Consider the following 26836-nt stretch of genomic DNA (forward strand, 5'->3'; position numbering starts at 1 on the left):
GGCCCAGAGATACAGACACTGTAGCAACCAGACAATAATTTGCATTACTGTGGAATACACAAGTATTGTAAAGATCACAACTTTCAAATCAAATCAAGCAAATGCAGCCAGCGTAAGCCTGGGAAGCAAATAGGGTTTTTATCACCAAATCAAATACATCCAACATGAAGCCTGGAAAATGAACAAATGGGCAGACCTCTCTGGGATCATGGCACAGAAAGTCATGTTGAGAGGATCCTTAAAATAAGTGCCTGCTTTCTCCTTCTCCCACACACAAAACAGCAAAATGTAGCTTTGCAAGGAGTGTTTCCACTAGAAATGCTCTTATTGCCACTGAGGTGGAGAAAAATAATCTAAAACAACTAAAAATACAAGATCTGGATAATTCCTCTTTCCTCTTCTTTTAGATCTGAAAAACCATGCACTTTAATACCACCGCCCATGTGAGAATGCCATTCAAAATAATGGTTTTCTATTCTCTGAATCCTTGCTATTAGTCATTTTGAGGGAATATCATATATCAGAAGGCTGCTTTTATTTTTCCCAAAAGACAAGGATATCTGAAGCGATTACCAAATGCTGATTCAGTACCCATGATAAGAACATTCTGGAGTTTTTAACTTGCCTGGTTCTGTGGCCCCTTCAAAACCGGAGGGTTATAGGCGCATTAACTAGTCATTTTGCTCAGTGCCAGTGGTCATGTCTCAGGCTGTTTGTGCCCCGTGGGTTTTGTGTTTGTGGTTGTTTTCATCACTCTTTGCTTGTTATAAATTCTTAGAAGTTCTAGAAACACAGAATTTGGTTAGTGATTAGGAAGAGCAAAAGATATTATCCAACACTAGTTATTTATGAAGAACACTAATTAATATTCTCAAAATCATTAACAATAAACTATGAAAAGTTGATAATATAAAAGCTTAAGAAAAGGCATCCTGGGTCTCTTATGGATAGGATATATGTCTTTATAGATAAGTCCTAGCATTCCAATTATTTTGATAATTCTATCAATCAGTATGTAAAAATTCAAAGGTTCCATCTTCGATAAAGTGGATGTAGTGATTTCTTCTTTTTCTTTCTTTTTTTAAAGATCTTATTTCTTTATTTGAGAGAGAGAGAGCGAGCCCAAGTGGGAGTCAGGGGACAGCAGAGGGAGAGGGAAAGGCAGGCTCCCCACTGAATGGGGAGCCCAGTGTGGGACTGTAGTGATTTCTTTACCCAAGTCCTTGTTTTGTATTTGATATGCTCTCTATGCACAGTTCGTGTGATTGGAAGACCCCATCACTGGGCTGGAGGAGATAAGGGTGCCCCGATCATTGAACCTGGCCAAGTCAGGCAGTAGGGCTCTGCTTTAGGATGGCAGGTTGGGTGCCTATGTTTTCTTTCTCTTCTTCATGGAATTGATTCCATTTAAATGACACTTAAACAAAATAGAATAAATCCATAACAGTACTGTGTGGACCAGAGATGTTGGCATATTTTTGAACACCAGGGTGTATATGGGATCACACTCATACAAAAACATCGCTGAGAAAGTGGTAGCCGAGAGTACACCTAAGTGGTGAGAGCATTCCTTCCAGAAGCTCTGCTCATCTGTATTAGTTTCCTAGGGCTGTCGCAACAAAGTACTGCAAACTGGGTGACTCAGAACAACACAAATATACTTTCTCACAGTTCTGGAAGCTAGAAGGTCAAATCAAGGTATCAGCAGGGTTGGTTCCCTCTGAGGTCTGTGATGGAGAATCTGTACATGCTTCTCTCCTAGCTTCTGGTGACAATGAGCCATCCTCTGTCCTTCCTGCCTCATAGATGCAGGACTCTCATTTCTGCCTCTGCTGTTACAAGGTGTTCTTCCTGTGTGTCTCTGCATCCTTTCCTCTTCTTAGAAGGACACCAGCCCCAGTAGACAGACTAAAGACCCACCCTGTTCCAGTACTTCTTCATTTTCACCTAACTAATCACATCTTCAGTGACTCGATTTCATTTCAAGTGAGGTCATACTCCAAGATACTGAGAGTTGGAATTCCCACACATTTGGGGGAGGAAGGAGGAAGGTTGGGTACTTCTCCCTCTCTTACTCTGCTCTCCATCCATAGCTACATCTATGGATCCACTGCCCACCAGGAGGCTTTGCTCCGCTGGAGTCACCCGACTCTGGTCTTCCAGCATCCAGCAAGGGAGACCCTGAGCTGCTAAACTCTGAAAATCTCTTGCCCTCATGTGCCTCTTGTTCTAAAATTTGAGTTGCTTCATCGTCCTATTATATCTGTCAGCTCCCCTAAGATCTTTGTAATTAATTCCTAATTAAATTCCCTCTATAGGACCACCTGGCACGAGTTCTGTTTTCCTGACAAGACCCTTGACTGACATGAGCTTCAAGACCCACCAAGCTCTGAGTCGCCCCGTAGAGAACAGGAGTGGACAGAGGGCAGCCATTAGGGTAACTGTGGGAAGGACCGCCAGTGGGATGGGGGTCCGTGTTCACCTCTTCCTTCCTCCCCAGCAAATATAGTACAACTGTCATGGGGAAGGTTAATTGTGGGAAATAATAATTGTAAGGAGACAAAACCCTTCCTCTTTCTTAGTGGACAGTCAGTAGATACTACCCAAAGAAATTAAGAAGAGGCGTAAACATATTTCCAATATAGTGGTTTTGTTTTATCTCCTTCCTGAATGCCCAGCTACAGATGGTCCTTCAGATGTACTCGGTTGCAGCAAGATCCAGGCTGAGTGGGAAGGAACACCTGGCAGAAATGGTAGGACCTGGAGCACCTGGGTGGCTCAGTGGTTGAGCATCTGCCTTTGGTTCAGGTTGCGATCCGGGGGTCTTGAGATTGAGTCCCGCATCAGGCTCCCCTCAGAGAGCCTGCTTCTCCCTCTGCCTATGTCTCTGCCTCTATCTGTGTGTCTCTCATGAATAAATAAAGAAAATCTTAAAACTGACAAGGAGAAAATTGGGGCATGCCATGTGATAGCTATAGATGACCCGACTTGTTTTTGTTTTTTTCAGATTTATTTATTTATTTATTTATTTATTTATTTATTTATTTATTCATTCATTCATTCATTCATGACAGACACAGAGAGAGAGAGAGGCAGAGACACAGGCAAAGGGAGAAGCAGGCTCCATGCAGGGAGCCCGACTTGGGACTACATCCCGGGTCTCCAGGATCACACCCCAGGCCCACACCGGGGCTGCCCAACCTGACTTGTTTATTACTACATGTCAGGCTTTCTCTAGAGAACATCTCCCCACACATCCCTCACCAATAACGCTTGAAGAGATTTTCCCAGCCTCCGCCCCAGAAGGCAGCAAAAAGATATAAAAAAAAAACCATAACAGCTTACTTACTATGATCACAACTGCAGTTTACTCATACCTAGAGCAGCGTTGGGAAACTCCACCTGAGTAAATTATACATAAACTGTCATTCTTTTGACCACCATCAAGTTGTAGCCTTAAAGGAAAGCAGCCTTGCTTTCTTGTCAGAAACCTATTATTGGAGGCTATGATCCACAATTACTCAATGTAAAGACCTCTGGAAATTTCTACAGGCATATAAAGTATGATCTTAAGGCAAGGCAGATCTTTGCAGACAGCTCTGAGATAGGTATACCCCCCTGTCTCACTTCATGTCAGCTAACTCCAGGGACTCATAGAAGACCTTGTTTTTCCTGATAAAGTGATATCATTTGATAGGCTAAGATAGGTCTTGCTACAGTAACAATAAAACCCAGAAGTTTCAATAACTTAGCACAGTAAACCTTTATTTCTTGATCACATAATGTCTGATATGGATAGGTGGCTGTGTTCTATCTTAAATACATGGCTTAAATACACTGGAACACGTGACCTCCATGGTCATTATCAAATGGAGAAAGAAAGCTAGAGAATCCTGCAGGATGATTTTAAGTGTCAAATCTAGAAATGGCTTAGCTCACTTCTGTCCCTCGTCTCATCAGCCAGGGTGAGTCTATGGCCCACCTGGCCCATTAGAGCAGGGAAATACAGAGGAGCACCAGACCACTGGGTGAGGCTTAGAACCTCACCACATCTTTTCTTTAACCATATCATTTCTCTAGTTACCTTATTTAAGTTGCTATTACTAAATATGTTTATTTGTGTCTCTTTAAGGGACTGAGTTAGTAAAAAAACAAAAGTAGAAACTTAACCAAACCACCACTTTGCACACTTTAAATATATTATAATTCTGCTTGTCAATTATACCTCAGTAAAGTTGGGGGAAAGGAACATTTTTTTTAAAAAGGAGGAATATTAATCAATGTTTTTAAAAAAAATAGAAACCAGTACCAGACACTCTGATCCATCTCAGTGTGATTTATCTAGTAATGAGTTAAATACTTGCTGTATATTTACCACAGAAAAAGACAGAGCAGCCTTTATGTTCTCAGCAACAGCTCAGAAAGCTGCCAACATTAGAACCTATTTGTTTTATTGAGAAGAGGGATTGTTGGCTGGAACACAAGGGCTCCCCATTACTCTTTCTGGAAAAAGCAATGGGAACTTTAACTTTTCTCTGGACATCTACCAACATCTATCAGGAGAAACACAAGTTTAACATCTCTTTCTGAAGGGCAGCACTTAGAATGCCTCACAGCCCTCCCCAGTCTCCGCTGGTGTGAGCAATGGCTAGGGGTCCCAAATCCAAGCTCTTTTGTGTTTAATAGAAGTGCTAAAGCAAATCAACTGTACAAATTGAAAACAACCAACTGGGCTGACCTGGAATACTAACTGGAATGGAAGTCTGATAGTGCCGAGCTCAATGCCAAGAGCCAGGGCTCTCTCACAGGATTAATTCTGAGTTCTGACTGAGAATCATTCTGTGACTGGAGGGAGAGGCGTTCACATATCCACACATCAGTGAACTGGAGTTCTAACTCAAGTCTCTTGGGCAGAGAGGTTGTTCCCTGAGGGATAATTCTAGAGGTCAGGATGAGAGCGAAGTGAGAACCAATGTCTTCTGTTTCTCAGAGTTGAGTTTTTAAAACTCCCTGTCTTTACGAATCACCACTGATCTTAATCCTCCATGCGGCTTCCTCAAGTTCAGGACATTGTCTGCCTCCTCCTAATTCACAGAGAAAATCGAAAAACTGGGTGGGAAATCTCTCAATTCTCTGACCACACTGCCCACAAGTTTTTTAACTGAGTATTTTCCACTTCCTGTCCTGTTTGTCCCTCCACCCATCACCTGACTTGCACCTTCACCACACCACTGAAACCATGCTGGCTACCAATACTGCTGATGCCCTGATCCAGAGAATACTTGTAAGTCCCTACTTCATTTTATGTCTCCTTGGCATTTCATCCTGCCTCTGGCCATTCCCTCACTTTCTACTCTGCTGGTTCTGCTGGTCCCCTGATTTTTGGTTTTCCTGCCACCTACCAAGTTGCCTGAATGTCTACCCCTTCAGTGTTGACATTTCCCCTGGTAGGACCCTAGCTCTCTAGAAATTCATTCAACAAGGCTTTCTTGAATGAGGAAGTGCTTAGAGGAAGTGCTAAAGCAAATCAGCTTCTCACACTGAAAAGGGGCTCTGGGGTTGGCACAGAAAAAAACAAGATAGGGTCATATCCACCCAGGCCTCAAGGACCAGTGCTCTGGATCCCATTTAATGGCCCCCACATCTACTCAGGCACTCAGGCTAGAAAAACTGACCCAGTGAGGACTCATCTCCTACTCTCACAGCCAGAAAATCCCCAAGTACAATCGAATCTGTCTTTTGAATATCTTTTGAATCTGCTCCCTCCTCTTCTTGTACAGGGTCACTGGCTGAGTTCCAGCCTTCATCGTCTCCCACCTGGATTGTTGGCAGTAAATCTTCATTGTTCACCCTGTTCCAGCCTCACTCCCCTCCAATCTCCTCTGCATAATGTTCCAGAATTATCTTTGAAAAATTCAGTGTGGTCACATCATTCCCTACTCAAATCCCTTCAATAGTTTTCCATCATCTCCCTACAGGGTCTTCTATGAGCTGGCTCTCACCTGCCTCCCCTTTGCACCTTCTATTAGTCTCCTGCACAAATCTTAGGTTCCAACATTAATAATCACCTTAGAGTTTCCTTGGAAGTTCATACTTAATCACACTTCCAGAGCAATAGCCTTAAGAAATCCTTTCTAATCCTCTGACGATGGTTTTCATTATGCTGTGTATGTGGTTCACTGCATACCACGGGTCTTGCACATGAAAGTGTACTGATTTAAACACCCAGCATTCAATAGTCATCTCAAACTTAACATGTCCAAATCAGAATTTATTTTTTTAAAGATTTTATTTATTCATGACAGACACGGAGATAGAGGCAGAGACATAGGCAGAGGAAGAAGCAGGCTCCCTGTGGGACTTGAGCCCAGGACCCCGGGATCAAGACCTGACCCAAAGGCAGATGTTCAACCACTGAGCCACATGGGTGCCCCCGAAGCAGAATTTCATGTAAAATTTGCTTTTCCCTAGTCTTTTTAATCTCCATTGTTCAGGCCAGAAACTTAGGAAGCAAACTTGACTCCTCCCCATTTTTAACACATCCAAGTTAACTGTCGACTCCATAACTAAAATATATCCTAAAGCAAACCACTTCCCTCCTTGCTATGGTTATGTGCATAGCCCAGGCCATCGATCTCCAGACTATTGTAAAAAACTTCCCATCCGGTCTCTCTGCATCCCAGAGAATCTATTCTCCATATTGCAACCAACATGACCTTTTAAGAACACAAATAGGACCATGGCTCTCTCCTATTAAAAAGCCTTCAAAGGCTTCCTTGAAACTTAATAAATTCAAACATTTTGAAAGTCCTGCATGAATCAGCCATGTCCTCCCTTCCAACCTCCTGTGTACACCTGTCTGTCCCTCACCCACTGTGCTCTGACACCCCGGGCTTCTTTCCATTCCCCAAACATACCAACCTTATTCCCATGTAGAAGCCTCACAGGAGCTGTTCTTTCTACACAAGAAGCCTTTCTCTCGGAGGCTGGCTCCTTCCTGACATTAGATCCCAGTTTAAATATCACCTTTTCATTATCCCCAATCTCCATTAGCCTCCAACATTAGCATCATAGATTGTTGTTGTTATTTATTCAATTTGCATTTAACTTCTATTTACATTCATTCAATTCAAAATCAAATATCTTTGTAAAGCAAACTAAATACAAGATAAAAAGCAGAAAAGGTGCTATGTTCATAATATCACTCTGTTTTACTTGTGTTATGACTCTTATCACTGACTTGTTTATTAGCTGCTTTTTTTTAGCTGCTTTTTTTAATTGACTCTTGTCAAATGAAGATACATGGTTCACAAGGGCAGGAATTTATTTATTGCTGTATCTAGTGGTAGTATTCAAAATATTTAACAACAGGAGCATCTGGGTGATGTAGTTGGTTGAGCATCCGACTTGTGGTTTCAGCTCAGGTCCTGATCTCAGCCCCACAGCGGGCTCCTCACTCAGTGCAGTGTCTACTTGAGATTCTCTCTCCCTGTCCCTCTGCCCCTCCCACTCATGTTCTCTCTTTCTAAAGTAAATAAATAAATCTTTAAGAAATATTTAACAATAGATATGACATGAACACCAACCCACCAAAATGGATGCCAACCTTTAAGTGCTCATATGGTCTTGCTGATAAGCAGTGGCTAGATGTTAGCCTTCTTATTCTTATCCCCAACATCTCAACAGAGCCCATCTCTCAATAAATATCAGCTGAATATATGAAGGAATACACCAACAGATGTTTCTTGGGTAATTTCATTGTTCCATCATGAAGACAGATCTATATTAATAAAGAGGGGTATCGGGCATCCTCACATGTTTAGATAGAATCTGTTGTCTTCAGAAGTTCAACCTACTAGTGTTGACTCCCTTGTCATACCCTCTATAAGGACCCATAGCTGAGCAAAAGTGACAGGAGCAGTGAAACTGAGTTCAGAAGACTGAGTTCAAGTTCTGGCAATAGCACAAGCCAGTTGAGAGTTGTATGGCCCTGGGCAAATTACTTTACTCTCTGTGTCTGCTTCTCCAACTCTGTAAAATGGGCACACTATAATGACCTACTACCCCCAATAGCCGAAGGACTGAACAAGATAGTATTCATCAAAGTATTCAGTCAGTCACACCTATAGCATCCAAGGTCAACATGTGTCAGTTTTATTTTGGTCATCCTTTCCCTTCAGAGTTTCTATGAACATCAAATCAGATAATGCATATACAACTGCTCTGAAAAACACATGTATTGTTCAGATTATTAATATTGTATCAATAATAACTTATCCTTCTTTAGGCTTATCTGTTTAAAAATTTTCCCAGTTTTATTGATATATAATTGACATATAACATTATATTAGTTTAAGATGTACAACATAATGATTTGCTATGTGTATATTTTTTTAAAAGGATTTTATTTATTTATTCATGAGAGACACACAGAGAGAGACGGGCAGAGACACAGGCAGAGGGAGAAGCAGGCTCCATGGTAGGGAGCCCAACGTGGGACTTGATCCCGGGACTCCAGGATCACGCCCTGGGCTGAAGGCAGGCGCTAAACCGCTGAGCCACCCAGGGATCCCGCTATGTGTATATTTTGCCACAATGATTTGACTACTGCTCTAAGTTTCATTAACATCCATCAGTTCACATAGTTACAGATTCTTTTCCTTTCAATGAGATCTTTTCAAATCTACTCCTTTAGCAACTTTCAAATATACAATACAATATTATCAACTATAGTCACCATATTACACATTACATTCCCAGGACTTATTATGTATCTTATAATTAGGAGTTTGTACATTTTCACCACCTTCACTCAATTCCTCAGCCCCTGCTTCTGGCAACCACCAATCTGTTTTCTGTATCTCTAAATTTGGGGTTTTTTAGATTCCACATATAAATGAGGTCGTATGAAGTATTTGTCTTTCTTATTTCAGTTGGCGTAATATTCTCAAGATCCACTCATGTTGTTGCAAATGGCAAGATTTCCTAATAAATTATGCTTGATTTGAGAAATCAGGTGGTTTTCCAGGAGTCATAAAGGAGCTGGAAAGGAACTCTGGATCTTGTGGGGGCAAAGCCAGAGTACTCCAGCAGAGGAAATCCATGCTTTGCTTAGCTGAAAAGCTCTCCCTGGAGACAGTATCATTCTGGGGAGATCTGTTCATATGTCATTTAAAGCTGCTAGATGCTGAAAAATAGACTTGCCAGTTACCTACAGAGAAGGAAAACTTTCAACATTCAATGGGTTAAATGAATGAAATGGGTTTAAGCATTTCCCCAACAGCAAGGGCTGGGGGCACTTTCTCCTTTATCTCTCCTCCCACTCAAATATCTCTCCCTTTATTTAAAAACAGCTCACCTGGACTCTGGCCTCCACTGACAAAGGCTGAAGTTTCTGTCTCCCTGTCCAGCTCAATCAGGCTTTTCTTAGCTTCTGAAATCCTGTCTCCTTCTGATCTCACCCAATACTAAGACCACCACATACCACAGTGCAGATTATATACTGCACAGCCACATAGGGCCACACATGCATCATGGTCATATGGCAGTATACAATGGTCCCGACCAACATACACCTTCCTGCTATTGTGTCCTCCCACCCATATCCCCCACCAATATCTATATATACTGAGTTAACCTGATTCAAAGAAGTTAGGGTAACCAGGAGAGCACTTACAGCAGCCCTCAAATCAACAATGGTTCATAATGAGTTTTCTTATCAACAACCTTTATGTAACTTCTTCCCATTTTAACTAATAATTTTTGCTAACTAAATGCTAAGCTGTTAAACATTATTTAAGTCTTTTGTGCCCTTTAAATCCACCATCTTGGAGCAAATCTACAGTCACAGGCTCTGATTACTCCCTTGCCCAGACTTTCTTGGGGAGCGGAGTCAGAGTGAGCTGCACAGTCAAGGTCTTCATTCAAAATCCATCTGCCACTTACAAGCCAAACAACCTTGAACAAGTCACTTAGCTTCTCTGAGCCTCACTTTCCTCATAGACAAAACTGGTGATGATGATGATGATAATATGTAGTTCACCTAGTTTTTGAAAAGAATAGTCAGGAAAATGCTGGTGAGGTGTTCAGCACAGTGCCTAGCACATATACAATAAATGGAAAATAAATAGTATTAGTATTATTGCTTGTTTAGTCCAGGAGAAGACAAACTAAGGGCCAAGTGCCAAATTCAGCTACATACATTCCACTATGTATGGTTCAAGAATGCTTTCACTACAACAGGAGAGTTGAGTAGCTGCCCACAGACAATATGGCAGCAAAGCCTAAAATATCTGCTATTTGGCCCTTTACAGTAATATTTGCCAATCTTTTGTTTAGTCCATAATACCTCTCCATCTCCATGGTGAGATCAGCATAAAACTATTGGTGGCAGAGGCTGTTACTTGCCTCCCAATGTTAGGAGTGAGTTGGACAGGTCGGTAGTCAGGGCCAGGGTCCCCAACAAGAAAATATGGGGTCAGGACAGCTAAGATAAAATAGCGTTGACATCCTGTTTTGCAGGAGTACACTAGCATTCCGCTTTGCAGCCTTTGCAGAAATGACTTCTGAAATATCCTGAAATAAGACAGTTAACTACAAGACACATGTCCCTATCACAGGGAGAGGGCAGTAAAGACATAAGCCCCCAGATGTCATCCAAAAAGACCATCAGCACGTGGAAATGAACCTAATAGGTATGCAGATATGTGACCAAAGCCCCGATTGGCATGACTCAACACACCCTGATCACTGAAGATAGATAGTTCTGCAAAAAAGAGCTCATAAAAACCCCTACACTTAAAAAGCTCCCTCTTGCTCCAGGAGCTTTATACTCTTGCTCAATCAACTTTGCTTTGCTGCCCACCACTCTTCATCTGATTCACCTCCTCATCCTTCGAATCTATGTGACCCAGAATTGCCAGCACCCAATGCAGAGAATTCCTGCAACACCATTATCTGTTTCTCCCTTCTCTATTGTAACAGAAACTTCTCCCATTTTTAGCCTGTACATGATTGCCTGGAATAAAAACTGCATTTTCCAGACTCTCTTGCTGCTAGATATAACCATGTGACTGAGTTCTAGCCAAAGGGATGCAATCTGAAGTGCTATATGGGACCTCCTGCTCCTTCTGCAAGCCTAGAATGCAAGCATAGAGGCTAAAGGTATGTCTAGACCATGACATGACCTTGAGAATGGTGGCCATTCATGGTAAAGCTACAAGACAAAAGGAGCCTGATCCTTGTCACTGCAAAACTGACACAGGCTGTGGTTTCTGTCTCTCTCTACAACTCAGCCAGGATTTTCTCAGCTTCTGAAATCCTGTCTCTTTTGCTTCTCCTAGTGAAGGGGTATGCATCGCCAGTGAACTTACTTCGGATTTTCTGCACTTGGTGATGAGTCTGATCCTAACAAATGTTCCCAAACACATCTAGAAGAACATAAACTTATCATTAGCCCTCAACCACTCCTATTTTGTACACTACCTAAAAAACTTTTTGTAGTAAATTTGGTACTTGCATAAATCGGTTCTTGGCCACACAGAACACTTATCCTTGCAGAATGCCAAAAGAACATTGCACGTGCTTTATACTTATTCAGGAAAATTTCGGATTAATGCTCATTCAGGGAAAAAAAAGACTTATTAAAATGCTTATTCAGGAAAAAAATTAATTTGGAATCAAGATTTAAAAGAAGTTTAAAAACAAAAAAAAAAGAGTGATGTGAAGCCTGAAGAAAGCATCCAAGTCCTGTGTCTACACTAGTTCAAGTTGGGTTTCTGGTCTTACAGCCAAAGAGGCTAAAACAGGCACACACTTCCACTCTGAAGTGTGCTCTGACGGGCACCTGTGTGGTAAAGTCAGTGAAGCCTCCACTCTTGGTTTTGGCTCAGATTATAATCTCAGGGTCATGGAATCGAGCCCCTTGTGGGGCTCCACCCTCAGCATGGAGTCAGCTTGAGATTGTCTCTCCCTCTCCCTCTGCCCCTGCCCCCAGAGTGTGCACTCACTCCCTCTCTGTCTCTCTCTCTCTAAAAAATAAATAAATCTTTAAGAAGAAGAAGCAGCAGCAGCAAGTGCTCTGAGCTGGCAGGGCTAGGAGTAAGGATAAGAGGACTCTGCTGGCATGTTCTAGCAGATGTGAAGCCCCAAGCACGAAGTAGGTAGCTCGTCCAGGGTGGTGCAGCAGGTGAAGGTCAGCACCCCACCTGGCAGGCTCTGGGTGCAGCACACTCCACCTCCAGGCTCCCCTGGAGCAGGAAGGACTCGTGACCGAGTTTGCTTCTGCAGGGCAAGCTGACCAAAAATGCACGGAAAGCAGAAAACAGCCCCTGTTTCTGGGAAAAGAATCTCCTGTGATCTTGTGTCCTGTGTCTGTTTGGTGAACTACAGCAGGGAGGCCTAGGAAATGCACACTAATGAGCAGAGAAGGGAAACCTAGTACTTTTTTTTAAAGGCCATTAAAATCCCTGACTGCAAAGAAAAGAGACCACTAGCATACTGCCAGCAGAAGCTGGATTGAGAAAAGAAAGAGCTGTGTCCAGGAAACTCGAGAACTTTCCTTTTGGTTCGCTCACCTTCCTTTTTTTTTCTTTTTTTTTTTTTTCAATATAAAACTTCTTTTGTTGTCACTTGCTTAGTTGCTGATTAGAATAGTCTCCAGGGAGGGCATAGGGAGGGGGTGCATCAGTGACAGTCAGAGGGCAAAGAAGCCACAGAATCCCTCCCAGAACTCAACTATTAGGGCCCAGAAGCTTCACAGTTTAAAAATCCCCGTTCTGGATGAGGTAGGGCCACCATTTGCCATAGTTATGACAGCTCTGTTTGCTGTTAACTTTTGTTTTCTTAAGTATTTCACATTCTTGTAGTGCGTGTGTCTCTGTGTGTGTGTGTTTAATTGACCTGCTAATATTAATATCCACTGAACATTTACCATGCACCAGGCACTAGGTCGGGTACAGAAGACTGCAATGTCACACTTTTGTACCTAACTCTATGCATTATTATCTCATTTTACAGATAGGGAAACTGAGGTGGCCACTAGGATCTGCCTGGGTTACATAACTAACAAGGTAGGCTTGCTGACATTCCAACCGAGAGTCTGTTCATTTAGGATCTACTCTTTTTTTTTTTTTTTAAGATTTTTATTTATTTATTCATGAGAGACACAGAGAGAAAGGCAGAGACACAGGCAGAGGCAGAAGCAGGCTCCCTGTGGGAAGCCCAATGCAATACTCAATCCCAGGACCCCAGGATCACACCCTGAACCAAAGGCAGACCTCAACCACTGAGCCACCCAGGCGTCCCTAGGATCTGCTCTTTTGATCACTATTCTTTTTTTTTTTTTTTTTTTAATGGAGAGCTAGGAAAGTCTTTTAGGTCCAATGAGGGGACAGGAGCCTTTTTAAAGTTACCTACTAAAAAAAATAAAAATGAAAATAAAATAAAAAATAAAAAAATAAAAAATAAAAAGTTACCTACTACTATTTATGTTGTCTTTATTTTCAATCAGTGACCTGATTCATCCCTGCACCTTAGCTGTTTATGTATGTAATTAACTCATGTTTCAATGAATCTCTTCTTGATCTCCACAATCCCCAAATTCTTGCCTCACTTTTGATAACTTCCCAGGGTGTTTCTATCATCCCTAAAGGCACCAGGAGCCCCTTACTCTAACCTGTAGTTGGCACTCTAAGCGTACACCAGCAGTTACCAATATTTTTTAATCTCCAGAACCCTTTTACATTAAAAAATTATTGAGACCCCCAAATAGCTTTTGTTTATGTAGATTAGACATATCAATCTTTGATGTTTTATGATTTAAACTGGGAAATTGTTGGGCCTGGGTGACTCAGTTGGTTAAGTTGATCTTGGGCTCTGGTCACAATCCCTGGGATTGATTTCCGAGTCGGGGGCCCTACTCAGACAAAGATCCTGCCTCTCCTCCACAGTCATGCTCTCTCTCTCTCTCTCTTTCAAATAAATAAATACAATTCTTAAAATAGAATAAAATAAAATAAAACTGGGAAATTGTTAAACTATTGATTAACTCATTTAAAATCATAATAGCAGCATTGCATGTTTACATAAATAACATTTTCACAAAGAATAACCATGATTTTTAAAAAATGAGTGAGAGATGCACATTTTTGCAAATCTCCTTATGACTATCCAGGTCCTCATGTCTTCTTCTGCGTTCAATCTGTTGTGATATGTTGCTTTGGTTGAAATATGTAAAGAAAATCAAGCTCTATACAGATATGAAGTTGGAAGAGATACGAATTTTTCAGATAACTGTGGCTCTTCCTCTGATAGCATACCAAAGCTCAACAAGTGGTAGTTTCTTTTAAAAAGGTTAGCAAATGAAATCAGAATCCATGATGGATGGCCTTCATATTCTGTTACTTTGAACTCCATTGGACTCTGTTTCACTATGACCCATACATGATTTTGTAACATCATGAGTTAGCTCCTCCAAATGTTGGCACTTTTCACTATATAATAGCCCCTAAAGTTAAATTTGTCAATATCACTACAAATCTCATCAGAAAAGCTGGAGTGTAGGGAAGCTCTCAAGTCCACAGTGGAAGATTCAATTTTTTTAAACACCTGATTTTCACTGGAAAGTTTGCATTTTATCATTGGCAACAAATACTGTCATTTATTTTCCTTGAAATGAAAGCTTCCCTAGTTCATTTGTAAGAAAATATCTGCCATGTGTCTGAGTCAGAATAACCAATGTTTGCTTGTCAGTCATTCTTTCAAGGAAAAGTGGTATTCCATAAAAGGAGCAGCTAGTTAAGCTCACAACCCACCTACCCATGTGTTTTTCTGAAGCCCATGTGGTACTTATGAATATAGCAGAAGGGCTCTATGTATACTTCCCATTTTGTCAAAATACTAATAAGACCTGTAACTGAGGATCAAAATTAAGGCAATTAATACTTTTTACTGCTTTGTGAGGCATTCTTAAGTGAAACTAGCATATTTTAAAAACAAATGCATGACAATAACCAACATGATGTCAGTTGCACAGGTGACTTGACTTGAGGTCTCAGCAGTGGTACCCACCACCATTACTCATTGGTGAACGCAAAAGTGAATCCAATGAAGAAAGCAAATGACATCTGTGTTATAAAATTTTGAACTCACGAATCTTTCTTAAAAGGCTCAGGGAACCCCAGAGGTCCACAGATTCCATTTTGAGAACCACTGCCATAACCAAGCTAGGGAGCACTCTGAGAGGCCAGACTTTCTGTCCCTGTCCCTCTCACAATGAAACAGCACAGGCTCTAATCAGAGCATTTAACTTCCTGAATAAGTCTCTCCATTTATTCCATGGATGAGAGAGTAAAAAAGTTCTTTATAAAGTTTAAGTCGAATAGGTTCTGCTGGGTCATTGATCCTGCAACACAAGCAAGACAGAAGTGACTTCCTGAGCATCTGAGCCCTGGTCTGACATTCAGAAATGCCAGTATTCCAACTCCTGATTTCCATTCCTATTACCAGACTTGTGGAAACTTACTCACCCCCTCTTGACCACATGAATGTATGTAACAGTTACTCCCTTTGAAAATAGGGAACTCTCGGATAATTAGAAGTGTGGCCCTATATACTTTTCTTGCTGCTGCCTCGGCCCAGGAGCCATACGATGCTGCCAGTCTCTCTCTCTTTCTCTTCCTCTCTTTCTCTCTCATTCTCTCTCTCCCTCATCACAGATTCTGCACATTTAGAAAAGCTATTTTCCCAGAACGATTTTCCCCATATAACCAATATCACATCTGTTAGGAATTTCTAATTAAAAGGAAAAATTAACAAAAAGATGGAGAGTATTATAAATCTATCCTCCTGTTAGGTTGTGACCTCTTTCCCCCTTCTATTTGTTATTGTCTGCATCAATCTCATTTTCTGAACCAAGATCAAGTCTAATAAGACAAAATTATTTTTACTCAGTAGCAACAACCATGCAACATAAATGATAAACTCAACAGGCTGTCTTATAAATATCAAAAGGGATATTTCATTACAAAAAGCTTTTAGATAAGAAAGCAGGGAGTCATCAGCTCTGTTTCAGCGTGGACAACAGAGCCCATTCTGTGTTTCTGCTGCAGAACTCAGTTCTCCGAACTTTCTGACCTATGAATGAGGACAACATGTCAGAGGATCTTATCTTGCACCAGCTTTCCTTTGTTTCTGTGGTATGCAGAATCTGTGCAACTAAGGAGACATTAAAACAACTGATCCCTAAGACTCATTCAGCTCTGACATGTAACGGTTTTAGAACTCCCATTAGTTTCCAAACTGGAGCCCATGTTTCATGCTGCTCATTGCCTTGCCCTTTTAGAAAGTATGGTCCAGATTCTCTGCCTCCTCCAACCCACTGGAAAATACTTCCAACTTGCAATGCAAACTTGGACAATTAGAAATGAGAATTCTCTCCATTCAAATCACCATCGTGCAGGTTTTCTGTGGCTTAGGTGATTAACTACATAGCACAGAGATTGACCCTATTATTTTTGAGGGTTCTTCGGATGTTGTTTCAGCTGCTTGTGTAAAAAAAAAAATGTTAAACTACGCGATTATTTGAAAACTTGATTTAGTGATGTTTTAAATGAACGCTTTCCATTTTCTGGACATTTAATCCAATTTTGTACGTACCATGCCTAGTTTAAACCTTCAAGGCTGTATTTCAAATGCACTAGTAGCTAAGACTAAATGCAAATATTCCTTCAATCTGGCTGAGATGACACATCTCTCCCTTTAGGAAAAGGAAAAAAAAAAAAACCTGTAGGGACTGTCATAAATAATTTTACTTAAGTGAATGCTGAAATTAGGCACCACATTGCCTGGCTCCCAGTAACCTATTTGCAGCCAGATATGTCGAGTACCCACTGGCCAAAGCCTCGCCTTTTCAGAAATGGAAAGCAGGAAAAACAATACGATCATCTTTTAAAGTGGCATGTTGGACCCATCCCCAAAGTTAAATATACCTAGACAGTTCTCAGTGAGGTAACTACAGCTGACCTTGGAAGAAAATGATGTTTATAGCAGCCCAGGAGCTGGGAAAGGTGATAATGAATGAGATGTAATCATGTGTTTCTGGCACACACTTTGGATAGTACAAGGAGCTAATTGCATTTAAGTATTATCTTACGATATGGTGACCCAATCATTTTGGAAGATGACCAAAGTCTCCCTTTTTGGAAGAGTTACTCTATTTTTAGTCAAAATTCATTAATGTCGCCCTCTAGAACTCCAAAAAATCCTTCCTGGATCAAATCAAATGGCTTGGATTTTTCCTGTAAATCTTCCTATCCGTGCTGTCAAATGCTGACGAGCATATCAGTGGTTCATGGGCTGAACTCTGAAATAATGGATCCTGATTTCCTTTTGCTCCTGGTAATCCTTGGTCTAGTGTAACTTGCGGCAATACTGACTCTGGTTCTCACTCAGATTACATGAAGGAAACATTCACCCTGCCCGAATCTGGTGCCTGTCCAGGGAAGCATGCCAGTCCCCAGCGCCACAAGGGGTGAGAGAGAGCACAAATGTCTCCAAGAACAAAAGAGCAACAGGAAGAGACTAGTCCTAAAATGGCAGGGTAAAGAGTATTCTTTGCCTGGCCTTTTAAAATCACAGACAGGTTGATACATAGATTAATGCTGCCCTACATACCTTAATGTGGGAGTTAAGCAGACTCTTAAAATGTCAAAAGAGAACTGACAAAGGAACTAAGGCATTTTCTCCTACAGACCTATTTTTTTTTAGAACGTGTCAGTGTAATTGATAGCATACGATGCTCTCGGGTCATCTTGCAGTTCTGTGTTGATACAGGATGTTGGGGTTAATTGGTCTCTTTCTGGAATTTGTGTTTTGATCAAGTGCTTATAATTTCTTCTAATACTTTTTTTAAAAAAAACTGATGTTTTCAGCTGAAATATACTTATAATCTCAATGTGCTATATACATTACAGCCAAACAGAACAACAGCAACAAAAGCGACACTGTCTCTGCTTCAGGAGCGTACGTGCTAAGCCCTGAAAATGGAGAATTTGTGGTGATTTGTAAACTTATTTGTCAACGGAGGCAATAGGGACATGAATCTTTTGAACAATCAGAAACACCAACTTGAGAAGTGGCTGGTAGGCCTTCGAAATCCATCTGTGTTGGGGTAGCCCTGGTGGCGCAGCGGTTTAGCGCCGCCTGCAGCCCGGGGTGTGATCCTGGAGACCCAGGATCGAGTCCCACATGGGCCTCCCTGCATGGAGCCTGCTTCTCCCTCTGCCTGTGTCTCTGCCTCTCTCGTCGCTCTCTCTGAATGAATAAATAAATAAATCTTTAAAAAAAAAAAAAAAAAAAGAAATCCATCTGTGTTTTAAAGCTTTACCATAACTAAATCCAATTTGTACATCAGAAAAGTGGAAAAGAACGTTCTTTCCTAACAAAAAGAAAAAGTAGAACTCATTGTCTAAGGGAAAGTTTTTAGAATTTGCCAGGTTTTAAATGTACTCTAAAGTTTTTCGGCATGAACCAGGGCAGAGCAAGAAATGAGGCAAGTGTCTTGCTGTGGTTGGTGGGAGGGCTCAGAGCAGAACTATGATATAAGGGGGCTGGAGGCCTCCCTCCGGGCTCCTCTCTCTCCCTCTTGTGGATCAATCACCCTTTTAGAATAGTAATAAGAATTTTATTTTTGTCCCCAACCAAAGCACAGGGTCACAATTTTTAAACTGAACTGGAAGGGCCTTACCCATCCCCCGAAGTAAATTTCATCTTGTATGAAAATCACCAGACAATCAGCAAAAAAGGAGCTCATGCTCCCCGCTGGCACCTATGAGTGAAAAATATGTTTTGGTGTTAGATCGGCCCATTGCTTAAGAACGGGGAGAAAATAGAGTGTCGCATTTCAAGTATTCCAAAAACAAGCAGAATTTGAGAAGCAGAAAATGAACAGCTAAGAATCCAAGATCAAAGCATCAGAAGTTCAAGGAGGATAATAAAGCAGGCAGGAGGCCCAGGGTGGCTGCTGAAGTGAGCAGGACCTGAGTCCTGTTGAAGCCTTTCCTCGCAGATGCTCCACAGGCAAAACTGGGAGTCCAGCTGACAAGGTACAAAAGCACAAAAGAGCAACCACCAGGGACATACGAGGTTCTAATTTTAAGGTTGGGCTTAGGTGCAAGAGGAAGGACTCCAGGACCCTGAGTTCTAACCATCTAAGGCTGAGATGATGGTTTGGTACAGCATGGGAACCTGGCTTTGGAGCTGGCTACACACCTGCTCTTCACCCCAGGACGCAGGAAATACCTCTAGCTAAGGTGGGGCTGTGGGCTGAGAGTCGGTCAAAAAGTGTTGTGAAAGGAAGTGTGAGGACCTGTCTGTTCCTCTGTGACTCCAAAGAATGTGCCATTAGTCCTACAGGGGTGCGTACGTGTCCATGCACGGGCACAACTGAGTTCCATGATCCATCCCAGTCCCTATGGTGTGTCCGGTCCCCTTGCTCCAGCTCTCTGTTCTGTGATGCTTACACAACCTGAGGCGCATAAGTACTTAGGATAATTTGCTCTTTTAGAAATACAGTTGGCCCTGGAGCAACATGAGTTTGAACTGCACAGGTCAACTTATACAGGGATTGTTTTGATAAATACAAGACAGTACTGCTTTCTCCTCCTTATCATTTTCTTAATAACGTTTCTTAATAACGTTTTCTTTTCTCTAGCATACTTGATTGAAAGAATACAATGTGTAACACACGTAACATACAATCTATGTGTTAATCGAATGTTTATGTTATCAATAAAGCTTCTTTTTTTTAAAAGATTTTATTTATTTATTCATGAGAGAGACAGAAAGAGAGGCAGAGACACAGGCAGAGGGAGAAGCAGGCTCCATGCAGGGAGCCGGACGAGGGACTCGATCCCAGGACTCCGTGATCACGCCCTGGGCCTAAGGCAGAGGCTCAACCGCTGAGCCACCCAGATCAACAATTGGCTATTAGTAGTTAAGGTTTGGGGGAGTCGAAGTTATATGAAGATTTTGGAGGGCACCTGGGCAGCTCAGTTGGTTAAGTGTCTGCCTTTGGCTCAGGTCATGATCTCAGGGTCCTGGGATAGAGCCCTGCCTCCAGCTCCCTGCTGAGCAGGGAGCCTGCTTCTTCCTCTCCCTCTGCTGCTCACCCTGCTTATGCTCGCTCTCATTCTCTCTCTGCCAAATAAATAAGTAAAATCTTTAAAAAAAAAAGATTTTTTTTTGACTGAAGGGGGGGACGGGGTCAGTGCCCCCAATCATTAAGTTGTTCAAGGGTCAAATGCTTATAACACTCTCCTTTCCCAGGTAAAAACTGTTTTATCTTAATATGTTCCGAATTGATCTTCATCTGCAACAGGTCAGAAAGCAGAGAGCAATGAAGACAAGCAGATCTTTGACTCCTCCAATCGTACAACAGAATAACGTCTTTCCATTAACACTGGTTTTTGTAAGACAGTAAGTGCAAAGACAAATGGAAGACATTTGTGTTTTGCTAATATTGATGTGCTTTTATCCCAGTGTGATCAATGTCAGCTACTGCATTCAGTGAGGCCACTGTTTAGAAAAACAAAATCCCAACAAGAAACACTGGATGCACCTAAACCCAAATTTACAAAATGTACTAAGTTAACAAAGTATTTAGAGCTCAAAGTGTTCAAGAAGGATGGAAGGAAGGAAGGAAAGGGAAGAGGTATTTTTTCATTTTTAAAAAGAGTTCTCTGTTTATCAAATAGATTTATTTCAAAATCCATGTGAAGCACTCCAGATTCAACAGAAATTATTTACTGTCCCCTCCCCTCCGAAAACCAAAACAAAACAGGACAGTATATATCTAGTTTTCTCAGGAACATATGTATTATGGAGAGCAAGCCTCATCTCTTACAAACAATGTTTAATGTTAGAATTAGAGAGGGGGTTTTTTGGTGCCACGTTATCTGAATTACAGAAATGAGAAACGGTAAACAAATTCTTCACCTTCTTCTGGGCATGACTAAGTAGTATTATGTCCAGTCATTTTCTTAAAATGACTCTCTTTTCTTTGTTCCAGGACACTTTGATCATCCTGACCACAGCTTTTGTAGCCTACTTTGTGTTGAAAATATGAAAAATGAGTGAAGCTTGTTTGTGAAAAATCTAGCTCCTTGATGTCCCAACCATAGGCTAGTATGAGAGGCTTTAAAAACTTGATATGAGCTCAAAGAGAAAGGGAGTCGTGTTACCACCAACAAGCAGACAAGGCAAATTCCCATGATGCCGGGCCACTGCCTGAGGGGTGGAGGCGAGAGGGGGCACGTCAGGGCATTCCTTCAAGGGATTGGTTTCCTATGTGATGTCACTGGGGGTGAGGCCGGGTTGCTACTTGCCCTCTACTTCCATGAAGCCATGACTGCCCCCGGAGCATGTCACCAATGAGGAGCCTTTTCTGACCTTGGGTATGATATGAGCCATACAGGCCATCCTTCTAAACATCTAGAAGAGATGCTGACATGCTGAAGTGTATTGGATGAAACAGATGAAGTGATTCTTTTTAGAGATGTGGAATTTGCTTTAAAGTAACCGATGGGGATAAATGAGATGTTTTGATCATTCCTATTACTGGGTGATGTGTACATGGGAGTGCATTACACTATTCTGCTTACTTTTTGTGTATGGTTGAAACTTTTCAGAATATAATGGGGTTTTTTAGCTTTTTATTTATTTTTTAAATTTAAATTCAATTAATTAACATACAGTGTATTATTAGTTTCAGAGGTAGAGGTCAGTGACTCATGAGTCTTATATAACACCCAGTGCTCTTTACAGCACACGCCCTCCTTAATGTCCAACACCCAGTTACCCCATAATCTCCCCTCCAGCAACCCTCAGTTTGTTTCCTATGATTAACAGCCTCTTATGGTTTTTTTCCCCTTCTCTGATTTTGTCTCATTTTTCTCTCCCATCCCCTATGCTCCTCTGTTTTGTTTCTTAAATTCCACATACGAGTGAAATCATATGATAATTATCTCATAATATAATGTTTTAAAAAGAAAATTCCCTAACATAGTTGGGGTGAGAAGTAAGCGGAGAGAGAGAACAAATAGACTGTCTATACTAACCCCATTTCTCAGGACGAAAAAAGCAAAAAGTCCTTGCTATTGGGTGAAATATCCCAGCCGGAAGCACTGCCCCTCTCTGATCAACATTGTGGCAAAGCCGCGAAGCCCAGCACCAATTCAGATAAAACAGCTGCAAAAATAGAGGCTGCTCCAACCTTGAAACCTAAGGAAAATAATAATTTAAAATAAAAAAAAATATCTGAAATGAATCCATTCTCCCCTCATTTGCAATAACAACTTTTCATTTGAATTATGCATCACCACGACTATTTGAATTACAAATGTATGAATTATTCATTATCTGCAATGTGACTGAGTGTTTTGATCCCACTTGTTGAAAGCCAGGGCTAAGCCTGCCTGGGATCTGGCTGGCAAGGGCCAGGTGGCATCTGGGGACCCCGGGAGGCAGTCGCCCTTCGGAGCCCTTGCCACCAGGGCGAAGAATGGAAGGGTACATTATACTGTACGGAGTTGTCAACTTTGACCTCCTTGTGCCATAAAACGTCCCCATCGTCTCCTGGCTCCCCAGCCTGTAACAGCTGCTACCCACTGGCACCACCTACATTTTAAACCAGCTGGAGACAGAGTTCTACGTGATAAGCCTGTTATATTTGCAGAGTAAGCAGGAACACCTAATGGCTTGGCCCCCTAATGATTCTGGGACTGGCCTCTGACAGACTGCAGCACTGTGCACTGGCAAAGCAGAGGAAAAAATAATTAAAAGAGCCTTTGTCAAAGCTCCCTCTAAATCAACCTTTTAAATGTGCTCGGTTTAAGAGTCCCAAAGTGCCAATTCAATCACACTGGCCTCTAAGAACCACAGAAACCCCCAGGATAGCCATGGCCAATTAGTCAAGCTAGAGGGGAGTGTGTGTACATGTGTGCGGGTCCTGGTGAGGGTATGTTCAGAGAATCAACGCAGATGCTGAAAGGGCCCCCTGGAGAGAGAGCAGAGTGACCCCCAGACAGAACCAGCTGCTCTTCTCTTGGCCGGGAGATTGCAACAAAGCCAAAGGAACAATTGGAAAGATGGTAGTAAGGCCCGGGACTGATAAAAGACGGGGAAAGGTTAGCACCCAGGGGCCCTTTAAAGGAGCGAAGCTAAACCGAGTGACCTCAAGGTAATCCACCCCAAGGAAAGGAGCCGCCGTCTCTAACCCGAGGGCTCGGGCTCGCGCTCGCATCGCCGAGGACCAGGCCGGGAAAGGGGAGAGACAGATACTAGAAGAAAACACGCGAGATGCCAAAACCGAGAGGGAAGAAAAAACCTGTGCGGTGTCAGAAAGCAAACTCGAGGGCAGGGATGGAGTCGCCAGCGGTGCAAAGCAAAACCCTCAGCTGGCAAATGGTGCATTTGCTAACAAAGAAAACGAGTGCTTTTCGTAGACAGCCCAGCAAACCTGAAGAGAGACTTGCGTATAAACGTTGTAAAGCCAGGGCCAAGCTTGCCGGGGGTCAAGGGGTGCGGGACAGCGGCGACAGTGGGCGTCCTCGCCGCCACCGCCACCGGGCGCTCGAACCTTCCTCCGGAGAACTGCAGAGGCTCTGGGTGCAGCGGGAGAGCCTCGGCCCTCCCGGTGCAGCGCAGCCACAGCAGGACGCAGGCCGTGGTCTGCAGAGGTGTTGCTTGGTTGCTGGGAATGCACGGGCTCCTTTCAGTGAGGGAAACTGGAGCCCGCAGGGAGTCAACTGTGCGTGGAAAGGAGGCCCCACAGCGGGTGGCTCTAGAAAAGAGCAAAGATTCGGGCACTTCTAGGTGCTGCTGACAACCGGATTTGCCATCTCCTGTAAGGCTGGCTCCTCAAGAATCTGGTCTAAACCTTTGCAAATTCTTCAGATCATCAGTTTCTTGTTTGCACCCCTCTGGGAGCCTCACGTGACATCCTTGACTCCAACGATGCCCTTGGAGGTTGCATTTTCAAACCATTGAGCAGAGTTCAATTGGGTCAGTTTATTTGTTCTTTTAGGGGTCATGTTATCATTTGGACGTGAGTTTTAAATTTCCCCAAATCCTAATTGCAGTTGCTCAGGCCATGGGCTAGTTTCAAGTTTTAGAAATATGTTTGGACACATCTCCCAGAAGTGGGTAAGAAGTTAGAATAACGGAAAGGCTTGGCTCCAAATTCAGCGGAATGTCAAAAAAGCCTATGTTTGGCTGAATGGACCTTGTATAATGAAATCTCAGCTTCCCTCTGTGCTCTTACAGGCCAAATACATACTGGATGAAACTGATGAAATTAAGCAAAGCAAAAAACTTTAGAGTATTTACTGCAATATTCTATTGGTGAAGTGTATTTATTGCAATATGCTGTTGATGAGGAATATTTACAGTAACATGCTAGTGACGAGCAACAGTGGATCTCTCTTTGGTTTCATCCTATATGAACGTGTTGGATCATTCACTAATTCTTCTACTGGTGATTTGGTACATTAAGCCCCTCCCATTGACTAGCCATGAGAGACAGAGTAAAGAACCCCTTCATCAGTGATGCCCTTCCCTCTACCCTCCTCTTCAGAGCACTGCCCCATGGAAGCTCCTAAAGTCCTGCAAGCTTAGGAAGTTATTCTGTTCAGCCCAGACAGCAAGGGCATGCTTCTCAGTTTCCTAGTGTCTCAAGTGTTAGGGGCTTCAGTTGTTCTACCAAAAATACTGATAAATTGGTCTCTAGTCCAACTGAAATCAATAACAGATATTTTCTAGGTCAAGTCCTGAAGCAAAGAATGGTGTTTAAAAATAAATGTATCAAGTTCTTTAGCCAGGCAGCAGAGCAAAGCTCACTGATCCATGGGATGGCTGACTCTATTTCCTTGATAATAAGCTAAGAGACTATTCTGGCCAACCATAATCCATCCAGCACAAGGAAATCTGCAGATGGAATTGGGGGCCTTCTCACCAGCACACAAGCAAGCTGGCCTCGATGGAATCCTCCTTGCCTACAAGGCCATAAGGACGAGCTGTAGTGAACTGGAAGGTCTATTTTTGTCCTAGGAATTTGATCCCACTTTTGACACCCTGGTATTCAAAATAAAGGTTAGGAAATTATATTACATGTTTTTCTATGGTCAGGTTGATATTCTAGCATCTTAGGGTAACTGAAAACAGACCACTGAGTTTCTTGGAGCTTTTTATGTCTTCACTGCCCCTAGTTTTGCTACAAGAGAAAGAGGAAAGCTATGGAGTAGGAGGCAGGCAAGCTCACTGACCGAGCACATCAGCCACTTTCTTCCAGGAGAGATGGATGTCAGGTCCCTCTACCTTCAGGACACCTCTGTTCTGATCTTGGGCTACTGCCCTAAAAGTGGAGCCTTAACATTACAGTTCAGTCCTTGTACTTTGAAACTTTTACATCAGTATTTGAGGAGCATCAGGAAGGAGAATGGAAGTGTAGACAATGATTCTCTTTTATTGCATATGTGAAAAGGGCAATGGGGCCGATGATTAACTACCACATGCTTTGTGAACTTGAACAGTCACCACATTAATGCCAGACTTTATTTTCTAAAAAGCTAGAAAAAAGGCATGCATTTGTGGGTTAAACACTTAAACAATTAGAGGCTTAACTACATTCTGTAAATTGAAAGTATGTAGGGAGTTATAGGTCGTTTAATAACTTTTTGTGGTGTTTCCTTCTAATTTTCCTACAAATTAAATTTTAAGCTTGATTTGGAGATAATCCTCAAAGTGGGTTTTATATGCTTTAAATATCTTTTCTATATAGTATTCATAATCTGAAAAAAGCACTTAAAACAATATATAATCACTACATATATATATATATATACACACACACATATATATATGAAGAATGAATTTACTTTGTCTTGAAAGCAAAAATTTAATAAAGCTAAGTAAGAACTCTTGTATTTAAACAATTAAACTTCATCAAAATTTCTCTTAAATAAGCATAGAATTCTCTTCTGAAAAGCTGACAATGGGTAAGAATCTAGAATGCATCTCCAGTCCTGGGTGGGACACTCAATCATCTGAGGGCATAGGAGGTGTTTACATCTCTTGAGGTGGAGTTTCACAAGTTGAGAAAAGAAGGGATGAGGAATGAGCAGCGGGCTTTCAATTGGTATCAAAGAGCAGAGTTTGGTTTTCTGGACCAGGGCTCACCACATAGAACAATAGTTATTGGCAGAGGGACAGTGAATGCATCCACAAGCTCTGGAAGAACGTGTTTGGCAGGAAACTCACTGACCCAAACAGGAGGACCAGAGATAGAAATTTGAAGAGGAAGGGAGAAAACTACCCCAGTACAACTGTGAACTTTACAGGACAGGGAACGAGAATGGTTCAGGAGAAGCCCGTCCATGTTCAGCAGAGAACAAGATGGAAGACGGTGGAATACAAGACTCACCTCCAAGGACCATTGGCCAACACACACCCAGAGGCAAACAGAGCATGATATCTCAACACAAGGTGGAATTGTGACCTCACGAGTGTCCCAAGGAGAGGAAGCTAGGCCCATGACAGGAATATGGTTGGGAGAATGTGTGCCTCATTCAAATAACAGAAGTGGTAAGAGGTTATCACCATAGTGAATAAAAAAAAAAAGAATTAAATCAATTTAGCTATTACCATGTACCGCACACTGTGATCATGGCCTTCTGTTAATTATTTCTTTTAATTCTCTGAAGAAGGGTTCCATTTTACAGATGAGGACATTAAAGCTTAGAGAAATGGAGTTGCTCAGGATCATTCAGTTGATAAGCTCTAG

The 26836-nt window shown here is 42.0% G+C and overlaps 1 long non-coding RNA gene across 1 annotated transcript; it reads right to left on the reverse strand.

Annotated features, from left to right (window-relative positions):
- Positions 1–552: 552 nt before the first annotated feature.
- On the reverse strand, positions 553–26519 carry LOC111095723. Its single transcript, XR_005353072.1, has 3 exons — positions 26477–26519; positions 18746–18826; positions 553–783 (listed from the first exon to the last, which is right to left on the reverse strand). It is a non-coding gene; the product is annotated as an uncharacterized LOC111095723 (long non-coding RNA).
- Positions 26520–26836: the final 317 nt, after the last annotated feature.

This window comes from Canis lupus, chromosome 1 (assembly GCF_011100685.1).
Source record: "Canis lupus familiaris isolate Mischka breed German Shepherd chromosome 1, alternate assembly UU_Cfam_GSD_1.0, whole genome shotgun sequence".
In the NCBI taxonomy this organism is placed as follows: Eukaryota; Metazoa; Chordata; class Mammalia; order Carnivora; family Canidae; genus Canis; species Canis lupus.